Here is a 14,482-nt window from a genome sequence, read left to right on the forward strand (position 1 = left end):
CGGTGCCTGACGTATAAAGCCATGTCCAACCCGGAATTAATGGACATGCTGCACCTCAGAAAATCCAAATCCCATCGAGCTACGCGCTCGAGAGACTTGAACCTCAGCACTGAAATAAATAGGACATGCTGGAGGGATAGATTCATAACCCAGAGGCTCCCTTCACTCTGGAATAAAATCCCAGTCCAGGTTAGGCAGAGTCCCTCATTGACTCTCTTCAAGAGGAATCTTGATGAGTGGATGGGAGATCGTAGGTTTACACCGGGAGGCACAGTATATACTAACCTCGAAAAAGGGCATAGCAAAATTAATTTAAAATGGGTGGCAAAAGCCAAACACACTCTGGCTAGGCTTATAAATGCCCTAGGGCAGATAGCCTAGTATGAACCTATGAACCTATATATATATATATATATATATATATATATATATATATATATATATATATATATATATATATATATATATATATATATGTATGTGTGTATATATATATATATATATATATATATATATATATATATATATATATCGTTCCCTTTTACAATCCCGAAATACTGAAAGCTCGAAATTCAGTATCTCGGGACCGTAAAGACAAAAATTAAAAATCTCGAAAGTGCATAAGCGCAAATTCGAATATCTCGAATCCACGTTTATGCAGTGCAGCAATGGGAAGTGTTTGGCCGGGATGTTTTACAGAAGTGAAGGTAAGTGAGTGTACGTGAGTGTTATTGTAAGTTGTGCTTGTGGGTTAGTGTAGGGAGGTGAAAGTATGAGTGTGAGTGTTGGATGTGTTTGTGCATGTGTGATGTGTCTGTGTGCGAGGGAGTGTGGAATGTCTGCATGTGAGTATTGCATGTCTTTACTGTTAGTGCAATCTTGAAGTTGGTATATAAAAGTAGGGGTGTGGGGGGCGCAGGGGGCTTGCCCCCCTACGTAGATGTAGTGTAGGATTGTGTAGTTTGTGTGCTGTGGGTTGAATGATGTGCATGTTGTGTGGTGTATGGTTTGTGAATGTTCGAGATTTTTTTTTCGTGTTTGTGTTTCGGGGTTGTGGGCTGTTCGAGTTTATAGTTTCGAGATGCTGAAATTTGAGCTTTCAGTATTTTGAGATTTTAAAGGGGAACTATATATATATATATATATATATATATATATATATATTTTTTTTTTTTTTTTTTGAGGGAGGGAACAGAGCAGGATTAAGAAGCTACAGGGGTTGTCCTTCCCAAATGCTCTCTTTGTACTCAGTGGATACAGCTGAAGAGATGGGACTAGTAGGAGTGCCTGAAATCAGAATATGATCTCACTGCACTCACTTGAGCGAGCAAATGAGATGGGCCCAGGAGTATCCAAATACAAATTTACAAGAGGGGCGGGCAATTTCAAAGCCACCAAGATTAACACCAAAACAAGAACAGGGAGGGAGGGTGGGGAACTAATTACAGAGACACAGAGCCCACAATATTGAATTCAATTAATGTTCAGTGAAAAAAAAAATAAAATGCAGTACTATATGGAAAAGTATAGTTAAATGTGTACGTAAATTCGCTTGTACATTGAGTTGATTGCAGGTAGATCTTAGCCATCCAATGCTCAGATATTTTAGCAGAAATAACACAAGATGTAACACTTATATGGCAAGACAAACCTCCTAGGCTATGAGTTAAACAGAATATCAATGAAATGAAACTACTCCCTACTGCTACCAATGGCTACACTTCTAACAATCTCTCTGTAGAGATACAGAGCCCACAATATTCAGTATAGTTAATATTCAGTGAAAAAAAAATGCACTTCTATATGACACACGTGCAGACAAAAGTGTACTTAAATTCAGTTATATGTGCAGTTGATTGCAGGTAGCTCTTAGCCAGCCAAAGCTCAGATATTGGAGACTGGAATTTGGTTTGCAACAGTGAAGAAGTGTGTGAGCGGCCTAGAAGGGAAAATATAAAAGGAAGGTAGATTTTTTAAGAAATTTATGAAAATTTTCAAAAAAAAGTGGGGAAACAAGGTAATGGTCCTCTGTAAGTACAACAGAGATAATTTACAAACAAAACTAAAGAGGACCACCCATGGCTAGATGCAATATAACTTTAAAAAAACAACAAAGAGTAAGGGTTTTCACGACCTCACGGCTGCTTCTTCAGACTCAAATACAATAAAGTCAGTACCTAAAACATTTAAAAAGTCCATTGAACCAATCAAAAAAGACTAATTAACTCATTGGTCAAATTTAAAGACGTACATACACAACAAATCATGTACATGTGTAAATACATAAATAGTTTCTACTCCTAAGCCTCATTCTATTAATGCATTACTGTAACACATCTAATCAGTGGGGGAGTATGCTTGCATGTAATACAGGTTTAATAGAGACAGCATCATTAATACCTTGTGTCTTGTCTGCATTAAAATACAATATCCGTCTAAGTTCAGCTATCTCAGTCTTATTCTTAATATCCCCTTTCCTGTAACACTCTCTAATGATTTAAAGAACTAGAAACCTAAATTCATGCTGTGTACCACACTCATTAATATGCTTTGCTAATGCATTACTCTATTTATTATTTCTGATATCCCTCAAGTGTTCCATTATACCCCCCTTTAAGGACCTTATAATGGAACTGTAGTAAACAACATTCCTGGTGGATAAAAAGGATATAATGGGATGGTTCTAGATTTTGATTTCTATGCAGACTGTTCCACAAAGAATGTTTACTACAGTTTCTGTGTGGAATGCAAAGTTTTTTATATAGAAAAGATGAATCTGTCCTTAAAGGAGCGTATAGTGGAACGGTAATACCTAAAGAGGGTAAAGGTCCATCGGATCCAGCTTCATACAGGCCCATTTCAATACTAAATCATGATTATCTATAATAACGAAAAGAATGACAAAACTGATACCAAGATTGATAGCTATGGATCAGTGTGATTTTGGCAAACATTTAGCAATATTAACAGAACATTGATGATACAGAGGGAAGCATAATGTAAGAAAATACTTTTATTGGTGGGTCTTGATACAGAGAAAGCATTTGATAGAGTAGACTGGGACTTCATGAACAGGACAGTGGACGCATTTGCTTTCCCTGATACAATTATTAAGCTGATTAGCAGTATATATCTGAGGGGATTGGAGGCAAAAATTAAAGTGGGTGGGGTCCTCTTTGATAAGTTCTGCTTGAGTAGAGGAATCAGGCAGGGTTGTCCACTTTCCTCTTTGTTGTTTGCATTATATTTAGAACCATTAGCAAAGAAAATAAAGGACTCTGAAATTCAAGGTTATAATTGGCATGGTAGTCAGGAAAATCCATCTCTATTTGCAGAAGATATTATTTTATGCATGACAATATCAGAAAGGGACATTACAGTGTTGTGGAACATTTATCTTCTCGGGATACAAAATCAATGAAGCTAAAACAAAGGCAATAGCAGTAAATTATGTACCCACACACAAATTGGTCCAACAATATCCATATTTATGGGGACATGGTAAAATGAAGTATTTAGAAGTATGGATTAGAAATGACTGTTTTGCAGCTAAAGATATGTGGGAGGAGACTACACAGAAGATAATAAGAAATTGATAAACTGGAAGCTTTGTTGTATGGCTATGGATGCTAAGATACAAGCCATTAAAATGTTTTTAGTCCTTTAGTCTTATGCCCAGGTCAGTCATATTTTTATCAACCAGAGGGAAAGCTGTGGCTAGCAATTAAAAAAAGAGTTGAAGGATTTTATCTGGGAAGGGAAGACTGCAAGGGTCAAGTGGGATAAGCTGATTCTTCCAATAGAGCAAGGTGGACTAGGATTACCCAATTTGAGGGGGTATTTTAGACCAACACAGTTAAGGCTCTTATACATAGCACAAGCAGAAATATAATTCAAAGTGGAAATGAATGATGAAAATACAGGGAGAAAGCTCAAGAAGTAAGGAGATATTAGGATTAAGGAGAACAAGAAGAATCATACAGAGTATTATATTCATAAAATAGCAAGGAGCATTCTATGAACTAAACCAGCAAGAGAATAGAGATAAGAGATTCTACCAATAGGGATGACTTAGGGATGACTGTGGTTAGGGAATGAGATAATAGGCAAGAGAGGGCTAGAATTTATTGGAGTAAAATGGCAAAGGAATCAAGGTATTGGGAGCAAATAACTTGAAAGGTAATAGAATGGGAAGAGGCCAAGAATTTATTTGGACTGCAGGTTAGAGATTGCCTTCCCTGTCAAGGATTGATATCAGAATATAGGCAAAGAGAAAGAAATAGGGGGTTCCTGAATGAAAGACCAGCACTGGTAGATAACAGAATCTAGAACAGAAACTGGCGTTAAAAAATAAATAATTAGTAAAGCATGTAAAATATTGCATGATAATTATAAGAATCCATGAGAGGAACTTTGAAAGGATTGGGAAGAGAGATTGGATAAGCAATTCACAAAGAGGAAATGGGGGTATATATATATATATATATATATATATATATCTATATATATATATATATATATATATATATATATATGGGATCTGGACCCATGGTCGACTAGCATATGTCCAAATCACAAATCATTGAACACACATACATGAAAGCGCTTAACATTGACAAGCGCTTCCGTGTGTGTGCCTGTTTCGTAGATCGGACTACAGTGTGGGTAAGGGAAAATTCCCTTTTCCCCACTGTAGTGCAATCTTGGAGTGAGAATAATAAAGTAGGGGGTGTGGGGGGTGCAGGGGGACAAAGCCCCCCTGCAGAAACGTAGATTTTTTTTTTTAACTACACATACACGGAAGCGCTTTTCGATGTTAAGCGCTTTCGTGTATGTGTGTTCGATGTTTTGTGATTCAGACATATGCTAGTCGAGCATGTGTCCTAGACCTATATATATATATATATATATGTGTATATATATATATATATATATGTATATGTGTATATATATATATATATATATATATATATATATATATGTATATGTATGTTATATCTCCCAAATATGCAACAAAGTCTAAAAGATTTAGGATCTTTTCCTGAAAGTGTTTACTTAGGTATTTTTATACCCCAAGCAGACGCCAAAGAACTTTTCCTTAGGAGGATAGCAAATGTTGGAGGTGTGACAGGCAAGAAAGAGGTGGTCGGGAGCATATTTTTTGAGGGTGTAATGAGCTGGCAGACTTTAAAAATTCCCTGCAGACAGCTCTGTTGGAGATGCTTGGTGAGCAGATTGGATTGACCTGGGAGAAGATTTTTTTGTGCTATGATATTGGAATTGCCTAGACATAGTAACGCCTTGCTGAGTGTAATTGTGGTGGCTGCCAAAAAAGCAATTACTAGAAAATGGAAATCAACATCTAGACCAACTTTACTAGAAGTACTGAATGTAGTAACAGATAAAACAACTGGAATTGGGATCTTTTGAAAAGAGAAGGAGGAAACTACACAGGAAAAAATAGTAATTGTGAAAACAGTATATGCAGAGAAGAAACAAGGTTTAAGAGGCAGGATTTGAATGAGCTATATAATGCTTACCTGACAATGGCTGGATAGATTAATACATTATGTATAATGTTTGCAACTACAGTTGTTTCAATGGTGTCTGATGTGTAATATTTGCAACTAAAGTGGTGTAAGTTTGTTTGTTTTTCATTTATATAAATGTAAGATTATCTATGTCATGTGTGAAAATTTAATAAAGATGTTTGTTGAGAAAAAAGCTCACCTGTCAGCAATCTCTGCTTGTCTTTCCTTCAACCCTCCATTGGCCTCTTGTTTTGCGGTCAAACAATTCCTTAAAGGTGACCTTCATATCAGGCCCACCAAGAAAGCTGATTCCTCCCTCTTGGGACCTTAATTTTTTCCTTGAAAAGCTACCTCAGGCTCTTTTCGAGCCTGCTTCTTCTTCTTTGCAAGATTGCACCTGGAAGACTGTTTTGTTTGTAGCTCTTTTGCCAAGAGAGTTTCTGAACTTCATGCTCTGATGGTAGGTCCTCTCTTTTTGATTTTTCATACAGACTGTGTGTCTCTGCATTGTAATCCTCCTTTTATGCCTGAGTTGGCAAGTGTGTTGTCCCCTCAATCAGTCTATCTAACTCTTTTCCTTTTTTCCTTCTCCACAATCTGCTAGTGAGGAGGTGCTTCACATCCTGGATTTTACATAGACAGATCAGGTATTGTATGATTAAGACAAGGACTGTGTGAAAATCCTGAGCAGCTTTTTGTTTCTTTTAATAAAGGGACATTGGCTTGGCAATTTCTAAGAAAACCATTTCCTGCTAGATTTCTGAGGTTTATTCCTTTCATGGTAAACAGCTTTCAACTCTGGTTCAAGCTCATTCTACAAGAGCAGTATCCTGTTCTGGAGCTTTTTTTCAAGGGTCTGGATACTAGATCCATTCTAGAAGCTGCTACTTGGTCCTCTGTTCAAACTTTCACTAAACATTACCATAAAGATGAGGATAAATGTGAATGCCCTTGGTTTGGCAATAGGCAATAATTGGAGCCATGCAAGTGAGGAAAACCCTTGCAACAGCAGCAGCCAATCCAAAGGAAGATGAACTGGTACTAAAAGCCCCTTTTCTAATCGGAGAAAGTATCTGTGGCCCTGTGAATGTAGACATGGAGGTAAGCATCCTACAGATCCTAGCTGAGTATCAGAGCGTGGTGAAAGAGAATGGGTAAGGAGAGCACCAATGGTCAGCATTTTGAATCTTGGCACTTCCCTGATAGGACTATATTGGGTCTCTAGGGCCCATCCCTGGGCAGCAGGACCAGCCTAGAATAGAAGCCTGTGCTTGCTCAGTCCCTAGAGGAAATGATTCCTTTGCTGAATTTTGCAAAGAAAGAACTTGTATGGTGGGTCCAACAGGTTCAGAAGAATTAAGGAATACCTTTAAACAACCTCCAGAAAATCAGACTCATACCACTGATACTTTGGATATAGCTTGAGGAGCCCCTTTTAGGGAAATTCAGAATGCAGGCAGCTGAGGATACACACACAACATAAAGAGATATTGACAGTGATTCAGGCTGCTAAGGTCCTCAAGCTCAGTTGAAAGCTTTGAGTCCTGTACCTGACGGCAGACAACATCTCAGTGATGTTACTTAGACAGGGAGGGGCTCACTGCCCCCATTGCAGGTTGTCAGCAGCTTGAGTGATGGTTCTAGAATAGGGTTTGCACTGGAGGGAATCTACATCCTATCTCAGCACAGTTCCCTAGTGGATCTCTTGTGCATATCAAAAGCAGATTCCCACAAGTGAATGCTAGACAGAGATATTTTTTCCAGCTAGTTCGTAGATGGGGTGTTCCAGAAATAGACCTGTTTTCTTCTCAGCAACAAAAAGCTGAAGAAATACAACAATTATAGCTGTGGATATCTTCTTATTGAATTGGACAGGTCTATTTTGGCATGCTTTCCTTTCATTCCCCTTGTCCCCATGGAGATCCAAAATGTGAAGGAGAGACCAGAGGTGTGCCTTATGACACCCTTTATTTAGCCCAGCAACATTGGATGTCCTTCTATTCATCTGTTGCAGTATTCATAACATGAGGGAGTTCCCCACAGTAGGGAACCCAATGTTGGCCAGTATACAAAAGACTTCAGTACTGTAGGGTGTGTGGTATGTCATACATAGGCTGCAATCAGACATCGGCCATAAAAGTGACATACATGCACACTATCCTCAGAACTTCTCTGCTGTCAGATCCCAGACTCAAACTTACAGTCTGACTCTGAGTCATTTGCGATTCTTCAAAATTCAGATAAATTCCCCACTGGGGGATTTTTTGTCTTTTCTACTGTCTTTGGTTAGGGTTCATGTCATCCAAGAGGGGCAAGTGCCAATGTGGGCAACAAATTCCACACAAGGATAGCCATATCCAGTGCCTGTTCTGCCTAGGTCCAAACCACGACCACAAAAGCTGCTCTGTTTGTCATACATTTGTCCCAAAGACTTTAAGGAGTAGATTATCCTCCCTAGCTGTCTACCATAGCAAAAAGCGCTATGGAGGGATCACCAGGGCCCAAAGCTGAGTCGATTTTAAAGTGGAAGGCCAAAAAGGAAAGGCCTGATCCTTCTGCTGCATCTCTGGATGCCAACATTTCTCTTGAGGCGGAGGACAGCCCAGAGACATGCCCGGTTCACAGCTGAGATCTGCAGGCTGAGCTTGACGTCTAGGCCACTTTGGATCCAAGCATTAGCACGTCCGCAGAGTCCAAGTAGGCATCCATGTCAGATGTCTGAGGGGAACCACATCTCATGATTACATAAGGCCCTAAGGAGATTCCACAGATCCTTGTTAGGGAAGAGGTAGATTCTGACCTCATTGAATGTAGGCCTACGTCGGGCCCTCCTACCCCTACATAAAGCAAACCTGCATGGGAAAAAGAAACAAAAAAAAGCATTTTTCTCCACCAAAAGAACCTGCTATAGATTGGCAGCAATTCAGTCAGGGCTTTTTCAGTGCCCTTCTGTCACTTAGGCCTACTTCAGGTTTTACAGCCCCCCCCCCCCCCCCACCACCACCACTTAAAAGAACAACTAGGGAAGAAGATACATCTGAAAAAGAAGCATCTTCTGGAGATGAATCCCTTGCTTACTCTTTTCAGATCCCCTCTTGCCTGGGTTATGCCTCCCAAATCAAGAAAAATTAGAACAACAAACCAACAGGCTCTATACTAGAGCAATAAACCAACAGGCTGTAAAATTCCAAGTACTTTAATAAAATATCCTCATAAGCGCTTTCGGGCCAAGCCCTTCTTCAGATGAACATACAAAACATTAAAACGTAAAATATTTATACAAATTCAAATTGCTGGCAGCCAGTCACATATCAATATTTTACACTCCGTTTCTTGACTGTAAGTTTTAAAGGTACAACACCATTTACACCTGGAGGGTGGTCAGCCCCCAATTCTAAAATCCATCTCGTCTCATTACATTCAGTTTTATTCACTATATCACCAGCCCTAGCATTCAAACTGATTTTCTGAATAGCCATAAAGGAAAATGTGTGTGTGGGATTCTGTTCCACATGTTGATATAGTGCATTGTGTACATCTTTCAAGCGTATAGAAAATAAATGCTTCAGTTTTCTGTCTTTTAATCTACAGTTAGTTTTACCAATGTAGAAACCTGTGCATTTTCTACATTGATAAACATATATATTCCAACCACGGTTTTAATCTTCTCTATTCAGAGCCAGTATAACACCCAAAAACAAAATAAGATAGAAAACTCACTTTATTTTTAACCAAAAAAAACAAAGCTTTCGGGAGTATTCCTTCCTCAGTGTTGATTAATACATTTCTAATTAAAAATGAACACATTATATAAGAAACGGACAAATACCACATGACACAGCCAACCTATAAAAAACAATACATTTTGTACATTGAGCCAGGTAAACTATATTGGTAGTCAAACAATCAGCATACAACTCGGACGTCTCTCTTTTTGGTGGCTGGATGTTTAAAATTATTCTGGTTATTGATGTATGAGCAGGCTTTGCAACGCCTGCATGGAAAAGTGCCCTGCCTTGTAGCAAATGATCTTACTTGCTCAGTGGGTAGCCTTTCATAGCATAATAAATCTTTTAAATCTTTTAAAATTCGATTACGTTTAAAAGTAAATGTAGGTCTAGTCCCACAATAGCGGCTAACTTATCATCATATGACAGTATTCTCCAGTTATGATGTGTGATGTCACAAATACCTCCTATATTATTGTTGTACTTCAATACCATGCGTAGTGGATTATTACATTTAGCTTTGTGGGGTTCTGTTAGCATATACCATGGCTTACCCCTATCTTGGCTGTTTCTTATAGTACAAGCTATATTTTCCTCTATGCTAGTCTGTTTATTAATGTTGCCTCTGAAGTTGAGAAACTTAGAAGTAATTTAAATAAGAGAGGTTATAAAGAAAATATAGCTTTCACTATAAGAAATAGGCAAGATAGGGCTAAGCAATGGTATCCCAATATTAATTACGCTAACAGAACCCCACAAGCTGAATGTAATAATCCACTACGCATGGTATTGAAGGGTCCCTATTATTTTAGCAAACGCAATGAATTGTGAACCCTGTTTAGTCGAATGTCATTATGTGAAATGGCAAAATACCGAAAGCACTGAACAGCGATTTATTTCCTAGGGAAAAAAAATGACTGGGCCGTTTTCGTGACTTTGCTATTTCCTCCACTGTGGTGTGATCTCGGAGTTGGTAAATTTAAGAAGAGGGGTGTTGGGGGCACAGCCCCCCCACTTTATTTTGTGTTTTGATTTTTTTTTTTTTTTTTTTTACGGACCAGTGATTTTTTTTTTTTCCCTGGGAAAAAAATCTCTGATCCATGTGTTCGACATTTTGAGTTTTTGGGGATTGTGGGTCGATTATATAGCATTCGCAATTCATTGCATTCGCTTATATAATATAGACCCGTATTGAAGTACAGCAATAATATAGGAGGTATTTCTGACATCATACATCATAACTGGAGAATACTATCATCTGATGATAAGTTAGCCGCTGTTGTGGGAACTAGACCTACATTTACTTTTAAACGTAACCGAAATTTAAAAGATTTATTATGCTATGAAGGGCTACCCACTGAACAAGTAAGATCATTTGCCACAAGGCAGGGGCACTTTTCCATGCAGGCGTTGCAAAGCCTACTCATATATCAATAACCAGAATAATTTTATACGTCCAGCCACCAAAAAGAGATATGTCTTTGAGTTGTATGCTGATTGTTTGACTACCAATATAGTTTACCTGGCTCAATGTAGAAACTGCACAGGTTTCTACATTGGTAAAACTAACTGTAGCTTAAAGACAGAATATTGAAGCATTTATCTTCTACACACTTGAAAGATGTACACAATGCACTATATCAACATGTGGAACAGAATCCCACACACACATTTTCCTTTATGGCTGTTCAGAAAATCAGTTTGAATGCTAGGGGTGGTGGTATAGTGAATAAAACTGAATGTAATGAGATGAGATGGATTTTAGAATTGGGGGGCTGACTGCCCTCCAGGTATAAATGGTGTTGTACCTTTAAAACCTACACTCAAGAAATGGAAAGTAAAATATTGATATGTGATTGGCTGTCAGCAATTTGAATTTGTATAAATATTTTACATGTTTTAATGTTTTGTATGTTCATCTGAAGAAGGGCTTGATCCAAAAGCGCTTATGAGGATATTTTATTAAAGTACTTGGAATTTTACAGCCTGTTGGTTTATTGCTGTAGTTTACAGCCTGTTGGTTTGTTGCTCTAATTTTTCTTGATTTGCTTGACTATTTTTGGAGCATTCACCCATGGTGGAAGGTATTTGTTTTACATTGTTATTTGCTTGGATTATACCTCCCCTGAAGATGAATCAAATGGTACAGACTCACCTGTGGAAGACCTGTCCTTTGGAGAGACCCTAGCTAAGATGAAAGACCACTTTAAATGAGATTGCACCCAAGTATCTGAAGTACAAAAAAGATACTATGACTTATTACAGGTGGAATCACCTAGCCCATCAGCTATCCCTCCTGTCTTGCCTGCCTTTCTCAATGCTTTTGCCTCAGCTTCAGAGGCACCAGATTGCCAGCCACCTGCCTCCAAAAAGCAGGAATGCTTCTACAAGGTCCCAGAGGACTGCACGTTTCTCTTCAGATGTCCTTCTGCAGACCCTTTTGTAATATCTGTGGCTTCTGACAAGCCATCAAAATTGCTGCCCTCCTCTACCCTCTTGCTATCTGATAAGGAAAGCAGTATCCTGGATAGACTAGGTAAAAAAGTATACACTTGTGCCACCCTAGCATTCAGCGCCATAAATTACCAAGTACATGTGACCAAATTTGATTTAGAACTTATGTCCCAACTTTCACAACTAATTGTAGGCTTACCTGACTCAGAAAATAAAACCTTGGCTGCTTCTTTGCTTGGTGCTTCTTCTCAGGTAGCACATTACTCCATAAAATGTAGCTATGATGTTGCAGAGGCTTATGCCAGAGTAGCTGCCTCTGGATTAGTGATAAGAAGATTTTCTTGGCTAAGATTTCAGTCCTTACCTGAGGACACAAAAGTCAAACTAATGGATACTCCTCTTGCAAATTCTGCCTTGTCTGGACCTGCAGCTGCTAACCTGTTCAAATCACTGCAGGAGAAGGTTAGAGAACTGCAGGAATTGAAACATATTTTTGTTTCCCTGGTACCAAAGCTCCAAAGAAATTACCTTCAAAGCCTGTATTTGTGCATTGACATTCCTGTCACATACAACCCAGAGCAAAAAAGAGTGACAGGAGACCACAGCAGCCTAGGGCCCCACTGGCAACTCCACCGCCTAAGTCGCCCTTTCCAGACAAGCCGTCCAGGCTTTGACTGTTTCCCCCCTCCTATTCCTATCCTTACCAGCCTGGAAAAGCATAACTCAAGATGCCGGGGTCCTCTCAGTTGTTCAAAAAAGGTATGTCATGGTGTGGGATTAACTACCCTCCTTCATAGGCATCCCTCAAACTATCAGTGAAAAATCTTTCCTTTTTCCCCACAAGTTCTCTTAGAATTATTTAACCAAGGGACTTTTCAGTGTGTGCCTAAAAATCAAGTAGACAAAGGATTTTATTCCAGGTTGTTCCTGGTGCCCAGGAATGAAGGTCTCTGGAGACCCATCCTTGACCTGTCCCATCTCAATACCTTCCTAACCGTACCCACTTTTCGCATGCTGACCCTCCAGACTCTGTTCCCACTCTTTCTGCCTCAAGCCTTCATAAATACCCTGGATATCACATTCCAATCCATCCCACCTACCGGAAGTTTTTACACTTCTCTGTATCATCATGACATTTTCAATTCTGTGCCTTGCCCTTTGGGATTTCTGCTGCATCAAGGATCTTCACCAAATGCTTTGCTCCTGTGATTTCCCACTGTAGACTCCAGGGAATAAACATTTCCTTATCTGGATGACCTTCTTCTAGCTACCTCCACAGAGGAGTTAGAATGAAATGTTGCCTTTACCATCAGTCTTCTACAAAATCTGAGGTTCACCATAAACTTAAAAAAATCGGTTCTCATCCCTTCACAGGATCAAATTTTCCTGGGGTGCAGGATACAAACAGATCTTATGAGGGTCTCACTTCCCCCACAAAAGGTACAGGACCTTATCCTTTACTTCAAAACATTCTACTAATTTACCACATTACAGCCAGAGAGTTCCTCAGGGTCTTGGGCCTCATGGCATCCACCATTCGCATGCTTCCCTTAGCCAAACTCCACATGAGAAAATGGCAGTAGCATCTAAAATCATTTTGAATGCAACACCAGCACCCCTTAAAATTCACCATTCCCCTCATTCCTTGTCTGAAGAGGAAACTTTAATGGTTGATACATCAAGTGTCACTCAACCTAGGACTACCCTTACACCCACCTGCTCCTTATTAAGAGATCTGCTCAGACGCCTCAGACATAGGCTGGGGAGCAACCTCCTGCTCCTTATTAAGAGATCTGCTCAGACGCCTCAGACATAGGCTGGGGAGCAACCTTTAGCCATCTGAAAATACAAGGGATCTGGTCCCTCTGTCAATTGAAGGAACACATCACTGTAAGGGAGATGAGGGTGTTGCTACTGGCTATGCAAACTTTCCACCCCTTATTCCAGCCAGGACCTCTAAAACTGTTCACAGACAATATGCCAGTCCTCTGGTATGTGAACAAACCGCAGGGGGGGGTCCTATCTATTATGCAGACTGGCTCTTCAGGCTTGGGAGCTCGCAGTAAAATTCCAGGTAACCCTTCAGGCAGTGTTCACCTCATCCTCTCAAAATTGTATGGCAGATTACCTGAGCAGGTCCCAAACACCATCCCACGAATTGATGCTTCAAAGTGTTTCTAGACTTTGTCCACCAGTGGGGTATTCCTCAAACAGACCTTTTTGCCTCCTCCATGAACAGGCGACTTCCACAGGTTTGTGCGAGAGAGCCCCATCCTATGGTCTGGAAAGCAGATGCCCTGTCTTTCTCGTAGAAGGGTATGTTTCTGTATGCATTCCCTCCCCTTCCCCTCATACCAGAAGTCCTGTCCGGAATTCAACAGGACAAACCAAAGATATTGTTGGTGACTCCATTTTGGCCAAAACAGCACTGGTTCCCCTCCCTTCTGCATTTAACCAAGAGCAATCACCTCAAGTTACCTCACAGAGTGGACCTCCTCCTATAAGACAAAGGGGCAATCATCCAACCCCACTTGGCGACCCTTCAGTTGACCCCTGTGGATGATAGGGTACTAATCCCTTTCAGACACCTATTCTCTGAGGATGTACTCACAGTCCTGCAGGAGGTCAGAAAACCAAATACCAGAAAATCGTACTTAACAGAATGGGAGAGATTTTCAGTCTGGTGTCTGAAACAAAATCAGGACCCATTAACAGTGGAAATTCCCCTGGTTTTGACTTATTTGTGTGAATTGGTCAGTGCTGGTTTGG

At 39.7% G+C, this 14,482-nt stretch overlaps 1 protein-coding gene across 1 annotated transcript in view; it reads left to right on the top strand.

Annotated features, from left to right (window-relative positions):
* The window catches only part of CACNA1D (calcium voltage-gated channel subunit alpha1 D), a 5,051,180-nt gene that overhangs the window by 1,167,413 nt on the left and 3,869,285 nt on the right, over window positions 1–14,482 (top strand). The window lies entirely within an intron of this gene.

This window comes from Protopterus annectens, chromosome 7.part0 (assembly GCF_019279795.1).
Source record: "Protopterus annectens isolate FY-2018-M chromosome 7.part0, PAN1.0, whole genome shotgun sequence".
Lineage (NCBI taxonomy): Eukaryota > Metazoa > Chordata > Ceratodontiformes > Protopteridae > Protopterus > Protopterus annectens.